The sequence below is a fragment of the Macaca thibetana genome, chromosome 9, assembly GCF_024542745.1.
Source record: "Macaca thibetana thibetana isolate TM-01 chromosome 9, ASM2454274v1, whole genome shotgun sequence".
Taxonomy (NCBI): Eukaryota; Metazoa; Chordata; class Mammalia; order Primates; family Cercopithecidae; genus Macaca; species Macaca thibetana.
This window is the reverse complement of record NC_065586.1, coordinates 72,122,240-72,137,766: the sequence shown is the minus strand read 5'-3', so window position 1 is coordinate 72,137,766 and position 15,527 is coordinate 72,122,240. Positions and strand designations below refer to the sequence as shown.

At 36.8% G+C, this 15,527-nt stretch overlaps 1 long non-coding RNA gene across 1 annotated transcript in view; it reads right to left on the bottom strand.

Annotated features, from left to right (window-relative positions):
- Positions 1 to 654: 654 nt before the first annotated feature.
- The window catches only part of LOC126962182 (uncharacterized), a 68,450-nt gene continuing 53,577 nt past the window's right edge, over positions 655 to 15,527 (bottom strand). Inside the window, exons 3-5 of the long non-coding RNA XR_007728613.1 lie at positions 5,032 to 5,155; positions 2,347 to 2,431; positions 655 to 766 (exon numbers count right to left, since the gene is read on the bottom strand). This is a non-coding gene — a long non-coding RNA (uncharacterized LOC126962182). The remainder of the gene's footprint in view (positions 767 to 2,346; positions 2,432 to 5,031; positions 5,156 to 15,527) is intronic.

Below are 15,527 nucleotides of genomic sequence, written 5' to 3'. Positions count from 1 at the left end.
GAAAAAAGATAAACGTTAAGAGGAAACTATCAGATACATTCAGGATGTGGGACAATCAATGAGAAAATGGATTTGGTCTTTTCAAAAAGTCAATATAAAAATTATAATAATGGAGAACAGATTAGTGGTTGCCAGGGGCATTGAAGAGAGTGGAAACAGGAGGAAGCAGTTGTGGCTATAAAAGGGGAATACAAGGGATCCTTGTGGTAATGGAACTCTTCTGTATTTTGACTGTATCAATGTCAATATCCTAATTGTGATATTTTTATACTATCATTTTGCAAAATGCTATCATTGGGGGGAAATGGGTAAAAGATACATAGGATCTATCTGCATTATTTTTTACAACTGCATGTAAATCCATAATTCTCTCAAAATAAGTTTAATTTTAAAATAATTATAAAAATATGTTAAATGAATTAAAAGCTGGGAAGACTACTCTAGATTTTATCTAGAGATAAAATGAGCAAATGCAAATATGGTCAATTCCTATTGCTGAATATTGATGGTAGATATTTATTTTATTCAAGTATTCTGCATGCTTGAAATTTTTCATAACAAAATCAGAAAAAAAATCAATCTCATTGTTAGACAATTGATTAGAAATTGATCATTTCAGGCAAATGATTAAAATATCATACCAACCTTAGCTATTGAATTTTATTCTCTTTGTGGTCATCTCATTAGTTAATAGAACATGGAATTTTTAGTGACTTGCTTCATTAATTTACCCTTCTACTTGCTGAAGACACACCAACGGTCATATCTGGAAAAAAATAATATTCATTAAATAAACAGAAATTTCTGCTTGATTTATTATGTAGAGATTATGGCAGGGTTTTGATTTGGGGCAACATTAGAAGAAAGAGAAAGCCAGATAAGTAAGATTCTCAAGTTTTTTATTCAGTTTTAAGTTTATCACCCACAGTGCAAGTCAGCTACAATGTTGAACTCAGAGCCAAAAAAAAAAAAAAAAGAGAGATCACATTAGGCATCAGGTCTGTTTGCTTTTGCAAACTCATATTTCATCTCTTTATATAAGCTTGGCTTATGACTATTAAGAAAAGAATACCTGAAAATATTCATTCCTTTTACTCCCTATGAATTAAATAGGACGCCTTTTAATGCAAATTTTCTGACACAAATTTCTGATAAGCAAATTTCATTACAATTCTTTCTTATGCACTTCTCATTAAAATTTTCAGGGTAAGTATATTTCAAAATATCTAGATTAACAGAAATTCTTAGAACTGATAAATGCAGTAAAGTTGCAGGCTAAGAAATCAACATACAAAAATCAGTAGCATTTCTAGATGCCAACAGTAAACAATCTGAAAAAGAAATCAAGAAAGTAATGTCATTTACAATAGCTACAAATAAAATTGAACCCCCGGGAATTAACCAAAGAAGTGAAAGATGCCTACAATGAAAACTATAAAACATTGATGAAAGAAATTGAAGAGAACACAAACAAATGGAAAATTATTCCATGTTTATGGATTTGAAGAATGAATATTGTTAAAATGTCCATACCACCCAAAGCAATCTACAGATTCAATGTAATGCCTATCAAACTACCAATGACATTCTTCACAGAAATAGAAAAACAATTCTAAAATTTACGTGGAACCAAATTTCATTACCAGTGATTTAAACATTTATTTCATTTAGACTATAACATGAAACTCTATGTCGGTGTTATGTGAGCTACCATAAAGCAGGAATAAATAGAAATAGGACTGGTGTTTGGCGAAGCCTCATAAAACAGAGATGCTTAGTAGTAAGTTTTATACTATGATAATCATTTGATAATGGGATCAATTATATGATGAATGTAAGCCTCAATGGTCTAATGGGACTAGGACATCTGTTCGCTGTATTTTTAGTGGGCCCTTCATTAAGCATGTGATTTGCAAGGTGAAGCAAAACACTGACTACAGAAAAAAGGATACCCAAAATATCTGACTTATTATCAATAGTTTCAGCAACTGATCTCTTCATAAACCTGAGGCTGGCAATTTTATTCTTCCTGAAAAAGACCAGATACTAAAAAATTTAGGCTTTGTGGGCCAGACTGTCTCTGTTACAACTACTCAACTCTGCCATTTAAGTGCAAAATCAGCCATAGATGATACTAAATGAATGGGTATAGCTGTGCTCCAATAATACTTTATTTATAAAAATAAGAAGCAGGCCAGACTGGGCTTGCAGGTGGTAGTTCGCTAATCCCTTTCATAGATGATCAAACGATTCAATTAGCGAATGGCACTCAATGTGGAATTTGATTTCTGAAAATGCAAAATTGAGGATGTTAAAACAAATTATTTTCAGAGAATATGAACTTACTTTATGATTTTCCATTTTGTCTTCTTTATCCATTAATTCTTATTTGCCATTAGTGTGAAGGTACAAAAGATGAAAAATTGGAAGGCTGTGTGGGACAAATAAGTAGACTAAATATAAATAACAGATTTGTATATTTTCATTATTTTCATCCCATGTAACTCTGCAAAATTATATTTTTCTCCTCTCAAAAGAGGAAAGTAATGCATTCTTGAGGTTTTGGCACAAGCACTGTTTAATGAAGGTCACAAACTGAGCAACAGAAGTTACTTATGTGTTAAGACCCTTTGTAGAAATATGGAAAAATATACAAAATGAATAGAATACTATTTTCTAATATGTCTATAATTAAAAATAGTGCATTGTGGAAAATTTTCTCAAGTCCAGCGGTGGTCTTCCTGCATAATGGCTAGATTCTGACATACACATTCCATGCATATTGAGAATACAGATGAAAAATTCCAGCTCAGATCCTGGCCCATAGCTCTTCAAAAAATAGTTGTCAAGGACCTATTCTGAGGACAGTGTGTTCTTCCCCCCTCCCCCAAATAAAAGGTATACATGTACAGAACGTGCAGGTTTGTTGCATAGGTATATGTGTGCCGTGGTGGTTTGCTGCACCTATTGACCCGTCCTCTAAGTTCCCTCTCCTCACCCCCCTCCCCCCAACACACCCTGGTGTATGTTGTTCCCCTCTCTGTAGGACAGTGTGTTCTAATGGTTAAGAGTGTGAATTCTGGGGTCAGACTGTCTGCCTGGCTATGAATTCCAGTTGTGTGATATTGGGCAAATCACTTTTCTTCTCTGTACGTTAACTTCCCTATCTATAAAATAGGGGTAATAATATTGACCTCTTAAGTTTGTCTTGTGGAATACATGAACAAGTATGTATAAAGCACTTCAAAGCTGTAGTTCATGATTGGGAAAATATAAGTGTTGAATCAGTTTATGTCAACTATTTTTCAGCCTGTACTCTAGAGCTAAGTTGTTTTAGGGTTCATGAGTAAAGAAAAGGAGAGAACCATGTGTTTAGTAGCTATTTTAAGTGTCTGTGGTAGATGTTACTGCTGCTCACAGAAGGCTTGTATGTACTTCTCTACGGTATTAGTCAGGGTTCTCTAGAGGGACAGAACAAATAGGATAGATGTATATATAAAGAGCACTTTATTAAAGAGTATTGATTCACATGATCGCAAGGAGGTCCCACAATAGGCTGTCTACAAGCTGAGGAGCAAGGAAGCCAGTCTGAGTCCCAAAACCTCAAAAGCAGGGAAGCCAACAGTGTAGCCTTTAGTCTGTGGTTGAAGGTCCAAGAGACCCAAAGCTGAAGAACTTGGAGTCCTACCTTCAAGGGCAGGAAGCACCCAGCATGGGAGAAAGATGGAGGCCAGAAGACTCAGTGAGTCTAGTCTTTCCACATTCCTCTGCCTGCTTTTATCCTAGCCATGCTGGCAGCTGATTAGATGGTGCCCAATCAGATTGAGGGTGGGTCTGCCTCTCCCGGTCCACTGACTCAAATATTAAGCTCCTTTGGCAACACTCTTACAGACACACCCAGGAACAATACTTTGCATCCTTCAATCCAAACAAGTTGATACTCAATGTTAACCATCACATCTACTCACTTAAAGTTAACCATAGACATGATTTTTTAGCCAAAAATATGTCAGCAGAAGTGAAAAGTGTGAGGGTGTGTCTTTCCAAACTCAGATATTTCTTTATTAATATTCAGGGCAATGATAGGTATTCAGCAAATTCTAGGAAAATCATGACGATCACTAACCTTTGATGTGTTATAATGGAAATGTGTTTTACACCCATTAATAGTCTTAAGAGATGATTTATTTATCTAAGATACAATATTCCTAAGAGATTGAAATTATGTGATTCCCCTTGGGTGGTCACTCAGATACAAGGAGAAAATTCAGAATTCCTGATCTTGAATTACCAGTTTTTACTCTATTTTATTGAACATGGTGGTCCAAAGGTTGTTTCGTATGTCCCATCTTGTCTTTATTTTTTTCTCCTTTTAATATGCACTAGCTCACAGCTTGGTCTTTTGAAAAAAAAAATTAACTAAATCTTCAGTTGAAGAAACAAGGTATAGATTTTAAGCAAAAATTGTAAGCCAAAAAAGGTATCTATAGACTTTTTTCTGTCTCCAATAGCCATAACATGATTTGTAAAGGTTTATAAGTTCTACAGACATTTACAGGGTGTGTGTTCTAGGTGCATCTAAAATGGACTGTGCCTGGTGCTAACCATGTTATTTATGTATCTTCTACCATATGCTCAGTAGTAACTTTATTCTCAGAGCATATTTACAAAATGACACTGAGACTGATAAAAATGGCATCTGTTGAACTTCTAATATATGGTATACATTCTTACAGGTGTTTTACATGTTATTTCATTTAATTCTATAAACCTATTAGAAGTAGTGATAACCACATTTTCATGAGGAGATTAAAGTTCAGAGAAGTATTTACCTCAAATTCCACATCTAGAGACTGGAATTTGACCCATTCTGTTCCACATCTCTGCTCTTTCTACATTATTACACTCCTCTGCATTTTAAAGTGATTTTTACTTTTAGTCATTTTCTTATATTTCTTCCCCTTCCCCATCAGGCAAGAACCTTTGGGTTAATATATTATTCATCAATAGATAACTAATGCAAATGCTTACCAAATTACATGCTGGACAACTGGAACTTTCCCATTTCTGTCTCTGGCAATTGATTTAACCAATATTTTTGAAGCTTTATATATGCAGCATTAGATATTGTCCTTACTATCAAACGGCTTCTTATCTAATGGAGGAGGGGTGGTAAAAAATTTTAATTGGACTTTTTCAAAATTAAACTCAAAGTAAACCAAAGCGCAGAAATAAGTAAGGTAATAGCAGAGATATGTGAAATTTAAAATAATAAACAATAATTGAAAGTTGATTCTGCACAAAAGTTGATTCTGCAAAAAGATTAATAGAATTGATTGGCTTTTAAAATGCTCAGGGGACAAAAAGAGAAAGTGAGAACAAAAATTAGCAATATCAGAAATGGAAAAGGGACATCACTACATATCCCAGAGATAAAAATAAGATAATAGAAAATGTTCTGAACAATAGCATTAAAATGCTTAATCATAAATTTAACAATATATCAATGGTTGTGCAAGACTTCCACAGTAAAAACTATATAACATTGTTAATAAAAATTAAAGTAGACTTAAATAAATGGTAATATATTCCATGTTCATGGATTAGAAGACTTAATTACCATTAAGATGTTAATTCTCCTGAAGTGGATATAGAGTTTCAACACAATCCCATATAAAATCCTAGCAAACTTTTTTAGATATTGTCAAGCAAGTGCTAAAATGTATATGAGATTTATAAAAACCTAGGATAGCAAAAAACAATTCTGTAAAAGAACATCCAAGTTGAAGAAATTACATATACTTGATTGTAACACTTATGTTACAGTAATCAAGTTAATGTGATATTGACTTAAAGGATAGAAAAAAATAGATCAAAACAACATCAACAATCTGGAATCCAGAAGTTGACTCACTTATATAGACAACCAATTAAATTTTTACAAAAATACAGCAGCAATTTAATAGGGAAAGAAAAGTCTTCTCAGTAAATGGTTCCAAGAAACCTGGGTATCCATAAGGAAAAAAATAAACTACCATTCCTACAACACATCACACACAGAAAATAAAAGATCATAAACTTAAACTCAAAAGCTAGAATTATAATGTTTTTTAAAGAAAACATAGAATAATATCTCCATGAATTGTAGCCAACAAAGATTTCTTAAGCCATAGAAAACATTAACCATAAAAATTTTTTTAAATGAGAAATTACTTCATTGAAATTAAAAACTTCTGTTCCTTAAATATCACCATTAGGAAAATGAATAGGCAAATCACACACTTGGGGAAAGTAGTCATAATAGATATACCTGAAAAATACATATATCCACCATATGTAAAGAACATCTACAGTTCAACAACAAAAATGCAGCAAATTTTAAATATTGGGCAAAGGACTAAAACAGACACTTCCAAAAGAAAGACAAATGAATGGCTAATAAAGATATGATGAAGTGCTCAACATCACTAGTCATCAGGAAACTTCAAATTAAAACTTCCATGACATTATCATTTCACACCAACTAAAATGGCTGAAATGAAAATGACTGGCATAGCAAAAGTTGATAAGGATGTGGCAAAATAAGAACTTTCATACATGACTGAGTATAAAATGGTTAATCTCTTTGGAAAAAGATTAGGTAGTTTCTTATGGAGTTAAATACACACTTACCCTCTGATGCAGCAATTCTACTCCTCAGTAATCATCACATAGAAATGAAACATATATTCCCTTAACTCCCACAATGAAATGCATCATCAAAAACTGTTTGTATTAGTGGAAACTAGCCTTTGCTATGTCTGGCATTGAAACATGTTTTAAAACACTGCTTTTTAAAATAAACTTTAACTTGAAATAAAAACTGTAAACAATTAATTTCCTGTCCATTGGAAGATTATTTCTGACTGAAAGAGTCATCAAAGCAAAGTCTGAAAAGATTGAATTCTCCCGAGTAATATTCTGTGAGAAATATGTAACATTTTGTTTAACATTCTTTAATGTCTTCAATATACAGTTTATTATATCAGAATTCAAATGATTTTTTTAAAATTAGCTTTCACTACCAACCGTAACATAATTGGGCAGATGAACACATAACTATCTAAGGTGGACAATGATAAATGCTACAATGAAGCTAGAACAAACTTGCCATGAGAATATAGCTATAGGGACAGATTTTTCCTTAGACAATATAATATTTAAACTAAGCTTTAAGAGGCAGATATCATGACAAAAATAAAAAGCAAGTACTCAAACTTACTCCAAAGTTGTCTTAATTTCTTAAAGCTTTGATCTCATTGTGTTAGCAAATGTTGAATGAATTCACATTTTTTATTATTTTATCATTCACATTGATATTAAATTAGCAAAACTTACTAAGTACCTAGTATGTCAGTTGTCAGAACTGACATAGTATTTATCTAGTAAATTTTTGTATTTCATACACTTCTTCTCATTACCAGTATGACATTCCCCAGTCAAAGATACTAATGACCTCCTGCCTTGACTGAATGACTTCCTAAGTGGCTTCACTTTCTTTATGTTTAGTCTCCTTGGTGCATTTTCTTAAGTGCAGATGATCTTTTAAAAGCCTACTAGAAACATGTTATAAGGCCTTTTAGTTAGATAGTACTTGTTCTTTGAATATTCTTTCCCTGTATGTATATGGTTGTATCTTTCTAATACTTCAAATTTTACTTAAAGTTCACTGCTTTTGTGAGTTGTTATTCTGACAACTCTATCTAAATAGGTCTTCCCAACCCCAAACACATCTTTATTTTAGCACCATTTCTTTTTTAATTTGTACTTAAGTATTGGTCTGTTTCTGTATTTTAGGTCTCCCCAACAAGGCTATCAGGTACTCAAGGGCAGGAATTTTACTTGTTCAGGTATGCAGTGTATATCTACCACCTAGAATGGAGGCAATGCATAGTAGACACTGAATAAATATATATTTACTGTTGTATTGTGAGCAAAACAAAAATGATCCCTGCTTTTACCTAGTGAGGAAGGTAGATATTCACCTAATAATCACAGAAATAAATGGAGAATTAGAAACTGATAAGTGCTTGAAACAGAGAGCATGATTTTATTAGAATGTGTAATAAAAGGAAAAGATCTTCCTGGAAGAGTTAGGACAGACTTTCCCAAGGATGGTATAATTGAACTGAGAACTGAAGAGTCAGTAAGAGTTACCCAGGAGTTGAGTGGTGAGACGTGTCTTTCCGTTAAGGAAAAAAGCTGTGTTGTGAGATCAAACCTGATGGGTTAAAGAAAGGCTTCTTACGCAGGGACATCTGGCAAAATCTGGAAGTATTTTTAGTTGTCATGATGGAAGAGGGTGTGCTATTGACATTTAGTGGGTAGAGGTTGGGGACACTGCTCAACATCCTACACAGAACAGGACAGCCCCTAGACAACAAAGGGTGATCCAACAAAAATGTCAATAGTACCAAGGTTGAGAAACCCTGGGTTAAAGTATTGCTTCTCAAACATTTTCCTTACAATACAAAATATATTTTTACAACATAATCCGGTAAAGTAACACAAAACATAACAAGCATTTACATGAAATAATATTTACCCTTTTGTTTGCGATGTAACCTATTTTCCCTTCCCTTCCTTTCCCTTCCCTTCCCTTCCCTTCCTTCCCTTCTATTATTTTAATGCTGGTCTTGATTCACAGAATTTATTTCATGACTCATTATTAAGTCTCAGTCTGTAGTTAGAAAAAATCACTGTGCTGAAGTATCTAAAAAGAGATGACTGACTGGAGCTCAGAAATCAAGAGGGAAGGTTGAAAAGTAGTGGAAATAGTGAGGCAGGTGGGAGATCTTTCACAGACCTAGAGGCCAAGCTAAAGATTTTGGTCTTTAAAGAGTAACAGAAAGACTTTGAAAGAATATGAGCAAGGATTGGCATAATTAGATTTTTTTACAGTACACAGCAGTACTGTCCAACAAAAATATAATGCAAGCTACATATCCAATAATAAATGTTCTGGCAACCATAGTTTTTAAAAAGGTAAAAAGAAACAGATGAAATTAATTTTAATATGTTCTACTTAATTCGATGGATCACTTCAACATGGAATCAATATGGAATCAATATAAAAATTATAAATGAGGCCAGGTGCAGCGGCTCACGTCTGTAATCCCAGCACTTTGGGAGGTCTAGGAGGGTGGATGAGGTCAGGAGTTCAGGACCAGCCTGGTCAACATGGTGAAATGCTGTCTCTACTAAAAATACAAAAAATAGCTGGGCATGGTGGCAGGCGCCTGTAGTCCCAGCTACTCAGGAGGCTAAGACAGGAGAATTGCTTGAACCCAGGAGGTGGACGTTGCAATGAGCCAAGATTGTGCCACTGCACTCCAGCCTGGGCAACAAGAGTGAAACTCCGTCTCAAAAAAATAAAAATAAAAAATTATAAACAAGATGTTTTACATCCTTTTTTCACACTAAGTGTTTGAAATATGGTGTGTGTTTTATAGCTACAACTCATTTCAATGTAGACTAGCTGTGCATTGCTCAATAGCCCCTGCAGCTAGTGGTAGAAAGGCACACCTTACAGTACATGTGTAGAGAATGAGTTGGAGCAGAATAAAGGTGAATGTGGTGAGACCCGTTAGGAAGAGATTGTCATGGCCCAAGCAAGACATGATGGTTACTTGTGGTGCATGGTGGTAATATACATGGAGAGACATGGGCGATGTTAAAGAAATATTTAAAAGTAAAATGAACAGGTTCTAGTTATGATTTTTGATATTGAGTGGGGTGAGGGTGGATGAATAAAATGGAAATTATCTGGGAACCTGAGTATGTCTCCTTTTTCGCCCTTGCAAAATAAGTGGAGTCCACTCCTCTGTGTTAAAAACCCCTAAGGTCAGAGTTCGGTTAACTGTAAGAGGGTTAATATCAGAGCTTTTTAAAAATGGTGTACACAGTCTGTGATTCCATAACTAGTGAATGTGTATGACTAAGCCCAATTTTTTAAAAAATTTATCCATTACTTGATCTACAAAAATTTAACTTCTCAACTGAAAGCTACATAAGGGTAGAGATTTGTTTAGTTACTGCAGTAGTCTCACAGGCTAAAATGATTCTTGGCAAATAACATGTGCTTAATAAATATTTGTTGAATGAATGAATCTGCTTATTTAAGCCCTGGTATTCTTTTGGAACATTTTCAAATATTAAATATTTTACAGATATCTGATCATAACAAATAACTGTACCACAGGACTTGATGTACCATTGAGTTTAAATCCCTTATTTATCTGTTCTTGGTATTTATCAGGATGAATGCATTAGTAGTCTTTCCTCATCAAACTGCCCAAGCTTGTATATTTAGGTCTGTGTTTATGTGTATGTATATATATGTGTGTGTATATCTTGGAGGTAAATATCTATCTGTGTTCATCCCCAAAATCCAAAAGTATTACATTTCTTTAATTTATGACATGTTAAAATCAGATACTGAAACTGTGCCCCAGTGGTAAATAATTTGTTAACTAGCAAAATTTCTTGAGCTTCTTTTGCAGGACAGTGGAAAAAAAAAACCAGTTTTTACAATCCCTTCTGTCTGCAACAAAGAAAGAAAAGAATGCTTCTCTTTTTGCCACCACAATCCTTGGGCAGATATCCAAACTCACTTAAATACCCTCCTTACTTCAGGAGAACATAGAATTTTCCTTTCAAAGAGCCTGTACCAAGGCTGATAAGACGTATGAAGAAGCCCCTAATAACTTGGTAAGGGCTGCCCTGACTTGACCATCCCAACACCAACCCTTGATGAAATCCTAGCGACATGGAAGATAGAAATAAGTTTGAACGTTATAGAGATTGCATACTTAAGGGGCTAAAGAAAGGAGTTTTGACACAAAAAGTTTAAATTACACCCAGGAGGTCAAACAAAAGCCTAAAGAAGACCCCTCAGAATACTTACAATTTGGGGGCTTACTGACGGTATGCAGAGATAGATATGGAAGCTCTGAAAAATCTAAAAATGAGAAATATGACCTTTACAGGACAAGCTGCCCCCAACATTCAGAATAAATTGCAAATAGTGGAAGAGGCTTTAGGAATGCCCATGTCTCAGTGGTTTGAGATTGCTTTCAAAATTTTCAATGGCTGAGATGAGGTCCCAGAAAATAATGAACAGAGCAAAATGAAACACCAGGCCACCTTGCTGGCTGAAGCCCTGAGCGAGAAACTATTGGGAGGAAGCATATCAGCTACTTCATCTGGTGCTCCACTTGGTACTTATAGATGGAGTTTGGCAGGTCCCATTCTCAGGGTAAACAGAACTTACAGGGGCTTGTGTCCCAGCCACCAGGTGGGCTGTTTCTTCAGGAATAACCTCCTGTGTTTCTAGTTCATATATACCTATCTGCAATTGTTCAACCCAAATGCATCCACCCAAACATGGTCTTCCACTCTGCAGCATTTAAAACCAAAGATACTGCCCCTAAATTAGTTTATCTCATAATCCACTTCAGTGAAGGTTCCTCAAGAAGCTGATAATGTTGATCTTCAAAATGAGATAGTTCTGTCACACACAATACCCTCCGGTTTCAAGTTACTTGGTTTTGCCCTTCCCCAACATTTAACTACCTTCTTGGTAATCACAGGTCTCAGAGGCACTTTCTGCTATCCCCAAGGAACAGAACTTTCCCCTTTGTGGATGACTTTGTGGTTAGTGGCCTGAACCCGGACACATCCACATCTGAGCTTGGTCCAGCTCAAGGCCCAACCTAGTAAGTATTCTCTTTTATTCCCATCTTAGCTATTATAGATAACAATAACGAAGGGATTGAGTATTTCCCTTTCTTTGTTATTAGTTTGCATTTCCTTAGGCAGCCAGTAAACCAACTCCCCAGGAGTTTAGTTTGACCCATTTCTAAATTTCACTGATAACTTTTGCCTTTAGTAACTGTAACTTTTGCCTTTAGTAACTGCGTGCAGCACAGCTGTAGCTCCATGCCATGGGTGACTATGTGGTCACTCAGGGAATGAAAGGTTCCTTATTCCCCACATTTCCATCCTTTCTCTTCCCAAACCACATATTTCTGTGAGTTAGGGCCTCTCTAGGAAACCGTATTTATCTGACACCAATTGCTATTAAACCCTCAAGCCATGTTTTTCCTCTGTTCTAATACCAACAACAGCAATCAACTAAAAAGACTTCTTTGACCCCTAAATAATGTGGGACTTTCTCCCCACCAGCAAGCAAGCAATCCATTCTGTAGCAGATACCAGCTGGGTTTCCTCCAATTCAATTCCAACACTATCTTTCTGGAGGTAGCATTAGCTCCCACACATTGAGATCTCAATCCCACAAGACTGCTCCCTCAACTCCCTCCTGCAACTCCCTCAGACACCAGTTGCAATTCTGGACCTCTGGAAATTCTGACCTACCAGCCTCAAGATGGGGCTCCCAAGATCCCCTCTCTGGGGTCAATCAATTTGCAGGAGCTGCTCAAGCTGCTCACAGAGCTCAGGGAAACACTAACTTATGTTTACAAGTTTATTATAAGGGATATTAGAAAGGAAGGATAAATACAGATGAAGAGGTGTGTAGGGTGGGGTATGGGGGAAGGGGTGTGGAGCTTCCATGCTTTCCCTGGGCATGCCACCCTCCAGGAACCTCCACATGTCCAGCTATCCAGAAACTCCCTGAACCCTGTTCTCTTCGGTTTTTATGGAAGCTTCAGGATGTCAGTATTCCTTCCCCCAGGGTATGGAATGAGACCCTCTCTGGAATGAAGGTCTTATGACCCACAATCAGAAAGACAGGGGAAGATCAGAGTCCTGCCTTGGAGCAGGTGAGAGGTGGGCATGAGAAGGTCGGAGTGATTCTGTTTCCTGAGACCTGACACATTCAACATTATAACAAAAGACTATAACTAAGGCTATGGGAGTGGTGAGCATGGAACTGTGGCTGAAAACCAATAGATGGATGGATGGATGGATGGATAGATAGATAGATAGATAGATAGATAGATAGATACATAGATACATAGATACATAGATACATAGATACATAGATAGGTAACTACTCCACTAGGGTTTTTTGGGAATGGTAGGATTTTTCTGAATTTCGATTCCAAACTTTGGGTTCATGGCTAAGCCCCTTTAGGAAGCCATGAAAGATGAGGATGAGAAACCCCTAAAATGGACTGGAGAATGTCACAAAGTTTTCCAGGACGTAAAAGAAAAATTGGTGATTGCTCCTTCCCTAGGCCCTCCAGATCTAAGAAAATCTTCTAACCTTTTTGTCATGAAAGATAGCAAGTAAGCCTTGGGGTGTTAACTCAGAATTTAGGGCCCATAAGAAACCTGTGGCTTATTTTTCAGACCTGGATGTTGTCACACAAAGATGGCCAGTTTGACTTCAGGCAGTAGCAATCATTTGTGACTTGCTCTTTTTAGAGGCTGACAAGTTTACCATAGGGCAGCCTACTACAATGCAAACCCCACATTACATGTTACCTCTTTTAGAACAAAAAGGAGGACATTGACTTATACCTGAGAGGCTAGAAAAATACAAAACATTATTGCTGGGCAACTCAAATGTGAAACTAAAAGTAGTCTCCATCTTGAATCTTACCACCTTACTCCTGAGTAGCATGGAAGAAACTATTCATTGTTGCATTCATATTGTATAAACTTTGTGACATTCCCCAGTCCATTTTAGGGGTTCCTTGTCCTCATCTTTCATGGCTTTCTAAAGGGGCTTAGCCATGAGCCCAAAGTTGGGAATCCAAATTCATTATTAATTCATACTCGATCAAGTTTATTCTAGTCAGCTCAACTCAGTAAATCAACTCCTAAAAGATCCAAATCTGATTCACTGATGGAAGTAGTTTCATGGATCAAGGGATATGGAGGGCTGAAAATGCTGTAGTGACACTCATCAGGACATGTCCAGCTCAAACTAAATACACACTCATCAAAAAGTAAGCCCTTCTACTCCCCTGAGGGCTTGGAAAGATTCAGTCAATGGGGATTTAATTGGGGACCAATGTGTTCTCAGGACACCACATACAAGTATACTAAAGAAACAGGGATATGTGATAGACAAGAAAAGGTCCTGATTCCTCAGGACTTAATGGAAGAAGTAATTAGTCATGTCCACAAGAGCACTCACTATGGTAGGGATGCTACACTACAATGGATACAAAAATATATCATTGGACCCAACATGTGGAGAACAATCCAAAAGGTAATACATCAATGTGTGATCTGTACAAAGAATAAACCAAATGTAACTGAACATCAGGTTAGTTGCTCACCACGTGCAGAGTCCAAGTAACAAGAGTGAGGTCTGATATAAAGAAAGTGGTTTATTCCAAAGCTAATTTGGGGAAGTGGCACATGTGTCCTGCCATACTGCTTCACTTTTGGGACAGAAAGCAGGCACTTTTAAAAGGCAAGGAGGAAATAATCAAAGTGAGGGGTCCATGCAAGCTCTGGTGCCTTATCCAGTAGGCAGTCAAGCTGGTAACTGCTGGTACATTCATGGACAGGCTGTTATCTCTTGAGGCCACCTCCTGATGGAGGGAGTTCCTTAGTGGGGATCCTTTGGTCTGTAAATTGATTATTAACTCTCCAGGAAATAGATGACTTTGCCCTGTAGGGAGTGTCTGATGAAGGAGAGGGTAAAAGGCTATATTTCCTTTTCTAAAGGTCTAGGTAGGAAGTAGGGAACCAGGGAAACAAATTAAATCATCCCTTAGAAAAAAAGGGTTACTCCATAACAGAAAGACTGGTCCATCTCAGTCATAAAAGGAGTTCAAGCCAGGAGATTAAGACCAGGTGAGGGGTCAGGGGCTGAGGCTCAGGCCTATAATCCCAGCAATGTGGGTGGCCAAGGCAGGAGGATCTTTTGATCCCAGGAGTTCAATACCAGCCTGGGCAACATAGCAAGACCCTATCTCTAAAAATCAGGAAGCAGAAGCAGATGAAGAAGAGTAAGAAGAGTAAGGGGAGGAAGAGGAGGAGGAGGAAGAAGGAGGAGGAGGAGGAAGGAGGAGGAGGAGGAGGAGGAGGAGGAGGAGAAGAAGAAGAAGAGAAGAAGAAGAAGAAGAAGAAGAAGAAGAAGAAAGAGGAGGAGGAGGAGGAGAAGGAGGAGGAGGAGAAGGAGGAGGAGGAAGATGAGGAAGGAGAGAAAGAGGAGGTAGAAGGAAAAGAAGCGAGAAAAGTTAAAAAAAAAAAAAAAAAACCACCAGTGAGGACTGGCAAACGGATTTCACCATGATGCTGAAGGTTGCCAGAAACTTGAGGTATCTGCTACTATTGTGCATACTTTTGCAAGATAGGTAGAAGTCCTTCCTAATAGGACAGAAAAGTCTTCTGAAGTAGGCAAAACCTTATTAATATCAACCATTTCTAGGTTTGGACTGCCTTCCTCAATGCAAAGTGACAGTGGAGCAGCCTTCATTGCTAGAATGACACAGGAAGTCTCTGGAGCTCTGGGAGTACAATGGAAACTCCATTCTTCAAGGAGACTCCACTCAACAAGAATG